The 7,378-nt window shown below is 32.5% G+C and overlaps 1 long non-coding RNA gene across 1 annotated transcript; it reads right to left on the minus strand.

Moving 5' to 3' along the window:
- Nucleotides 1–1,061: 1,061 nt before the first annotated feature.
- LOC148874459 (uncharacterized) lies at nucleotides 1,062–6,959 on the minus strand. The gene is made up of 3 exons (XR_016101091.1): nucleotides 6,750–6,959; nucleotides 5,002–5,136; nucleotides 1,062–1,347 (listed from the first exon to the last, which is right to left on the minus strand). It is a non-coding gene; the product is annotated as an uncharacterized LOC148874459 (long non-coding RNA).
- Nucleotides 6,960–7,378: the final 419 nt, after the last annotated feature.

Below are 7,378 nucleotides of genomic sequence, written 5' to 3' on the forward strand. Positions count from 1 at the left end.
TCCTGATGAAGGGGGGACATCTATACTATTATTATACAAGTATGAATGAGGTATTGGGTTTTTTGGAATTTTCTTGATTAAAATGCCCCTTTTCTTGAATTTGGTTCATCTTCATTGAGAGGGCAAAAAATGTAATTAAAATAATACTATTTAGTGCATTCAATTACCTCTCATTAAGTCTCATATTTAAGGTATTAAATAAATCTCATTCTCTCTCATTGAATTCAACATTTAAGTTATTTTTGTTTTTCATCATTAAAGTTCACTAATAAATCCATACACGATTAGAGATTACAATTTTCCCCATCCTCGTTTGGTTCCCAACCTCCCCAACCTGATGGGCCCATCAACTGTCACAAAAAGATACAAAAAACCGTTGCTAAAGGCTATAGCAACAGTTTAGCCTTGGCTTTTGTTGGTGGCAGATATTGGCGTGACTAAAACTTATAGCCATAGATATTGTACACTATCTACAAATATACGTATAGCCACAGTTTTAACCGTTTCTAATTAATTTTTTATTGCAACAGATTTATTTTATATTGTTGCTACAAATTGTTATAACAACGATTTTAGCCATGGCTATAGAATATGGGGTATTAATGAATAAGTAGAAATAACAACGGTTTTAGGTAAAACCATCGCTAAAAGTATTAGCCATTATTTTGTATTGCCACAATTTTTACATTAATGGTTCCTATAAAATTCTTATAGCAACGGTTATGGTCAAAAACCAATGTCATAGAATAGTTGTTACAAAATATAAACCGTTCATAAAATTGCAGCAGTATGGCACTTTTAGCAACTCAAACCGTTGCTAGACTTTTATTTCTCATTTAAATTTTGAATAAATGCCATTACAAAAAAAAAATTAATTTCACCTGTTCCTGTATGATAAAGGTGGTTTTTACAAATAAAACCTATACACATTTACACAAAATATCCATAGTAGTCTTTATTCAATATACACATTTAATAATTTTTTTCATCACAAAAAAAAAAAAAGAGAATTAACAAAATTATCCTCATCGTATCTGAACAATTGCTTATATGCATGTACATCATACTCAAGGCCTTCCCTTTGGATCGTAAGCTTGTTTGTCAAGTTCAACAAAAATTAATACATAAGGATTGATATCAATAGTTAGCTATATAAATTAAATTGTGTAAGAGCTTTATATGCATTATACACTTACCATTGATTTAACCTAGGCAATATGAGATCCAAGTGCATTTCCAAGAAAGGAAATAGTTACATATATCCTTCTTCTATTTTACACTTCCAAACTTCTTGTTTTCTAACAAGATGTCATCCACTTCCAAGAACATTATGCATCACCTGGAATTCTAGAAATGACAGAACTCATAAAGCATAATAAAGTAAAAAGTAATAAAGGAAAAAAAATTTGGTCCAAGGAATTCAAGAATCTAGGATGCATCCAACATTTTTTTTATAAATTGTATTCAAAACATTATTCATCCATGAAAGAATCCATGGAAAACTAGTTCAACATACTAAGACTAAGAGGCTAGAAAGCATAAGGCAAGACTCTAAAGTTCCAGACATATCTCTTTGTAGTTTTTTGCATATTTTTCAAGAACAGGATTAAATATATGAAAAGATATTATAACCTTATGACCTTTCCAGCATCAATTGAAGCCAAAATTTTAGCTCAAAAATAGGGAATATTATATCTATACGAAAGCTTTGGACAACATGCACACAAAAGATAGCCCAAGTATTGCAATGAAGCCATTGAAGTTAATGTAAAAAACGACATAAAGATAAGCAAATTGTAGATGTGTAGGGGTGTTTAAATTAATAACTTCTTGATTTAATTGTTTAGAGTTTCATGATATTAGCATGGAGGTTTTAGCCTTTATTTTTCGAGTCCTGCATAAACTGTTTTTATAGTTAGGTCTAATAACTATAAAGCCATTGAAGTTAATATAACCTTATTTTAGAGGTTTTAGAGTTTCATGGTATTGCAATGAAGCCATTGAAGTTAATATAACCTTATTTTTTAACTAATAACTTTATTAACTATAGTATATTATATGCAAGTGTGTACTTACATAAAAAATAAACTCTGAACTCTAGATTGTATATAATAGTCCTTCCCATACACCTTCTCCCCTCTAAGCTGGCATTGCTGAGTTCAAGTACTACCCTACCTTAGCTGATGCCATAATTAAACAAGGAGTTCATAGGAGTATGTGATACACATATCATGGGAGTTCAAGTACCACCTTGCCTTAGCTGATGCCTTCGCTAAATAAGTATTACCCTAACTAGGAATTGTAGAACTGCAAATTATCATGGGTAAAATGTGCTACACATATCAAATTATTTTGAATGAAGGGAAAAAGAAATCTTAAAGTAAAAAATGAAAGAAAAATCATAAATCGCTCAATATTATGAAACATAGTTGTTTTCCAAGGCTATATTGCCTATACCAACGACAACCCCTGCCATTAATATTATTGCAAGTGACCGAAGCATTGCACTAAGTTGATTTGCATGATTACTAATTGGTTGCAGACCTAACAAATCATCTAGTGGGAATCATCATCTGAACATGAAAGGTCCAAACTAAGCAAACTAAACAAATTGCAAGAGACACTGAGCTCATTCCAATTGCTAACCTTGAAACAAATAGTGAGATGATAAAGGGTGAAGCTGACTACCATGCTACTTTTTCCAAGAGTATAATGACCCTTTCATTTTTAAGAATAGTCAAAATGGCAATCAGATAGGGATTTTCAATTAATAAGGGAGTTGTATCAAGATGATTATTAATTCACTTCTCATACTTAAGAAGGTGAAACTAGACATGTTTAAACATAGAGGACATGGATTATCAACAGATAAAAATAGCACCTTTTGGATACTATGGAATTCAAAAGAATGATTATGGACACAATCCTAGGAGGATGGATGATAGTTGCGAAGTTACTCCATTAGAAGAGAGCCATAGTAATGGTCACCTCTAGAAGAAGGCAAGTTGAAATTCAATTTTGAGTACAACCTAGATACCCAGGACCATTAGAAATTGGCAGTACTTTCAAATATCAAACATGCATAACTCTATGAAGCCATAGTGAACCAAGTAAAAGAATAAATTTCACATTAAAAAGGAAAAGTTGATGAAGAAATGCAAAAGGAAAAAATGCAATAAATAGTGAGAGAATTAATGCACCAAAGATAGATATCAGTAGGAGGAGGACACTCATGTCCCCAACTCTTTTAGTCTTTTGAAGTTCTCACAGAATTGGAGACATCAAACAAAGATTATTTGAAGTTGTCACAACAACATATCTGCTTGGATTGTTCAATTGTTTGGATGCTAAGACACGTTATGGAGTGATTGCCTTTGTTCAGTGTTTTATTAGTGTTGGCATCAATGCTGATAAGGAAGACACATTATGGAGTGTTTTATTAGTCACAACTATCTGATTTGGTGTAGAACTTTGTAATTAGCAGATCTCTTATCATTTTGTTGAATCTAAACCATCTAATCAAATCAATAAAGCATGAATTTAGAAAAAGGAAGACACTAGAAGCTTCTCTGTTGCTACTACATTGTCATTATTAGCTGCCATGTTTTCTTCTATTTCACTTATACAGCGAGCTGTACGTGGCAGAAAATGACCAAAATGGTCATGACTTTCTAGATAAGAATATAAAACATCAAATAATAAAAAGGTAATAACGGATATAACAGTAATAATAAAGTAGTCTTCACTACTTCTCATCCATTAATATCTTTCGATGCCAATCTAATTTTCATTGATTGTGTGGGCCCATGGACAATAAGGCAATTACATCCTCTTGATCCTCAACTGATGACCAGACACTTATAGACCTTACACGCCTTAACTAATAAAGCAAAGCTGATCGAGACAAGAAAAGCCAACAATAAATAAGAATCCAACAGATGGGAAAGACCATGATATACAAAGCCAAGCTAATCATAAAAAAAAACTGATAAATGGATAATAAACAACTTAAAAATAGATAGTTAAGGCCAATGAACAGATTGGAATAGACTAGCATGCACGAGCCACATCATGGATCAATGCCCTTGATCTGAACTTGAATGCATGTTTTAGCCTTAAATACTGAGATTTCTGCAATTCCCTAAAATTAATAAAAATAAATAACCCACGACACTCTAATATCAATAAATCTTATAAACATTAAAATAAATAAAAAATAAATACACAACCTTGAGGAGATTTCTGCAATTCTCTAAAACTACTTTCCACATGGATTAGAATATTCATTAGATAAAAACTGATTCTTTTTTTTATATGCATAGCTCTACACTTTTCTCATTTTGGTTCACACTTTTTCTTGAAATAATGAAATCTCATGAGGGTTAAGCCTCACACCTCAATGCATTTGCCTCATAATAAAAAATCCTACTTCTTTGCCTTATACCTTCAAATTTTAAGAAGACCACATAAAACCATAACCCAATGAGTCCTCCCAAAGAAGATTCCAGATAACACATAATGCCTTTTTCTTTCTTAATATAAAAAGATAACAAAGTTAATAGCCAATACCAGGCCTAGGGTTCTTATTAAAATCATTTTTTAGATCATGGTCCAGAAGAAACAGTCTTACACAACGGTATGGATAAACACAATGTGAGCTGATTTTGTATTGGTTAATCACATAAGAAACCTGCATGAGGCAGGGTAGATAAGGCAACTAGATGGACACTAATTGGTCTAACTTTATCATTTTCTTCATGATTTTGTACTGTTCATTTTCCATACATCCTTTTCCAATTTTCTGATCAATTAAGCACCCAAAAACACTAGCAGAACCAATTTACAAAAAATTGCTAGCCATGCAAACAGTTGATATAGAAATTGATTGGATCAGGTAGGGCTTCAGTGAATGAAGCTGTACTCCACTTTCACAACTTAGCAACAAGCAGATGTAGTGATGAAAGAAATGGGCACAAGGAAGGAAAGCATGATTAATCTCACCTCACAATCTCCAACATTCCCGTTCAGGTTGAAACAATGAGAGATTGAACCATCAATTGTCCCCCCAAAACCCCAAGCAGGGAAGTGCTCATCAGTATCATAAAATTGGATGACCACACCCACCTCAAATATAGCCTGTACATAAGTCAATTGAAAATCATGAAATCCAACAGAATACAATATTATTTTATGAAATAAATAAAGAAAACCAAATAAGAAATTATTTTATGGAAAAACCACATAAGAACTTCAGCCTAAATTAAAAGCTGGATCTACAGGTCAGAGGTTGTCTATAAAGTACCAGAAGTTTATGTGTCCAAACAATACATGGTTGTGGTCCTATAGAAAAGAAATTATATGTCCACAACATGACTTTACAGACTGATTGTAAATAGTCGTTAGACAAATGCATAGGTCAAATGGTTATGTCAGTGATGCTTGATGAAGGCTCAAAAAGTCCTTATTGAAATTTTGATATGGTTCAGGAAATTATAGTTGGATTTCCAATGGCCAATTCTGTTTTCTAATATTGTTTAGTGATCTTTCTTGAAGGGGATCCACAATATGGAAAATTTGTTGCTTTGAATTGATTTACTATATATTTCTCTAGTGCCTTAAAGGTCATGGTTTCTCAAGGGAGTGCCTATCAAAATCAAGTTTTATGGTTACTTAACTAGGAGGACACAGATGCTGCAATATGCAATCCTCTAATGGTCAAGTCAATGAAGAAATCATTGGACTTGATGGTGGTTGGTTCATGATGAACCTCACAACTTTGGATTTCTCAAGGAGACGAAATATGATCATTATGATGTAATTGAGCTATGTAAAGGCTATATTTTCATAAGATCATGCCATGGATAGATCCAAAGTGCTCCTTGCCTTCAAAATGAATATCTAAATTCTTTACAATTGAATCTAGCACCACTAGCTTGCTCACCAACTACATCTGCATTAGGGGTCCAAGAATCAAGTTTTTTAGGTATAATTTTACACCACCGGTCAAGCTAAGAAATAGGCAAGGGGCTGGTTAAAGTGGCTACTGGTATAGTACCTATATTTTCAACCAGTAAGCCTCTATCTGAAAGTCAATGCAGTTTTGCATTCAACTACAGAAGTTTATACATTTTTGCATTCAATAAGCAAGAAGGGCCATGTGAGTTTAGAAATCACATGAGGGAGGTGCTAAGAGTGAACAATTAATACTCAGTTGTTTAGGAGCTTAGAAAAAACATATATAATTGTATATTCTAAATTATAAGTTGTTCTCTGCAAAATTTTAATTTTATTTTTTGGTGTTTATAATTTCATTGCTTTGTTCAAACACAAAAACATGATGAAATCATAGAATAAAATGAAAGCGCACATGTCAGAAGCCATGCATCATATAAAGAGCATGTGCTTGTCAAGCCCAACATTAACCTCCAATACATTCAGATTATAGTTAATGGATCACAAATTAAGAAAATAGAAAGGCATAACAATATCCCTATTGCAGTACTAAAAATCTTTAGGAAGAATATGACATCACCAATCCGTACTAGAGAATGGGAAATAAGACTAAAGAGAGGAAGAAAGTAATTTATATGGAATTTCACTTCTTGAAACTCTGAAATCAGGCCCAAATCATCGTGATTTAATTTAGCTATTTGAACAAGGTGATGAAGGCATTGTAGAAGTTCGTTGCCCAAATCAATGCCCATCAAAATTATTTTATCAAAAATAAATTTCAGCAGAAGAATGTTTACCTGTATAAGAGTCTATGAGCAAGAAGAGGAGAGCACGAATAACCCTTCCTGTGAATCCTTGCACACCGAGCGAACACGAATAATAGGGTAGAGAACCAACAATCAAGAAAGAGAGAAGTGAAGAGAGAAGGAGAAATAATGGAAGATGGCGAGAGTGAAGAGGAGAACAAGAGAAAGGTGGGAGCAGTAAGGAACACGCGGGCCGCTTTTATATATATATATATATATATATATATATTATTCATAGCAAATATATTATATATATGATATTATTTATATTTATATTTATATAAATTAAAATATATTTAAAATATTATTTATATTTTAAAACTTTCCTTTATTTTAAGTAAATTTATCTTTTAAGAAAATACTGTTAATTAAAACATCTTGAGGATTCGGGTCCACAAGGGGAACCTATCTCCATTGAGGATTAATGGAGGACAACTTTTATCCCAAAGATGATTGGGGTTGGGGATGGGGATTTATTTCAAAATCAGGGTTGGGGACAAGGAATATGATCCTTACCCATTTCCATTACTATACACAATAATATTAATAAAATGAAATTTTATATTTAAAAATAAACCTAGAAATGAAACACACAATTTCCATCTAGGTGGTAGGTAAAT

This window comes from Nelumbo lutea, chromosome 1, assembly GCF_056320005.1.
Source record: "Nelumbo lutea isolate HS-2025 chromosome 1, American lotus-T2T, whole genome shotgun sequence".
Taxonomy (NCBI): Eukaryota; Viridiplantae; Streptophyta; class Magnoliopsida; order Proteales; family Nelumbonaceae; genus Nelumbo; species Nelumbo lutea.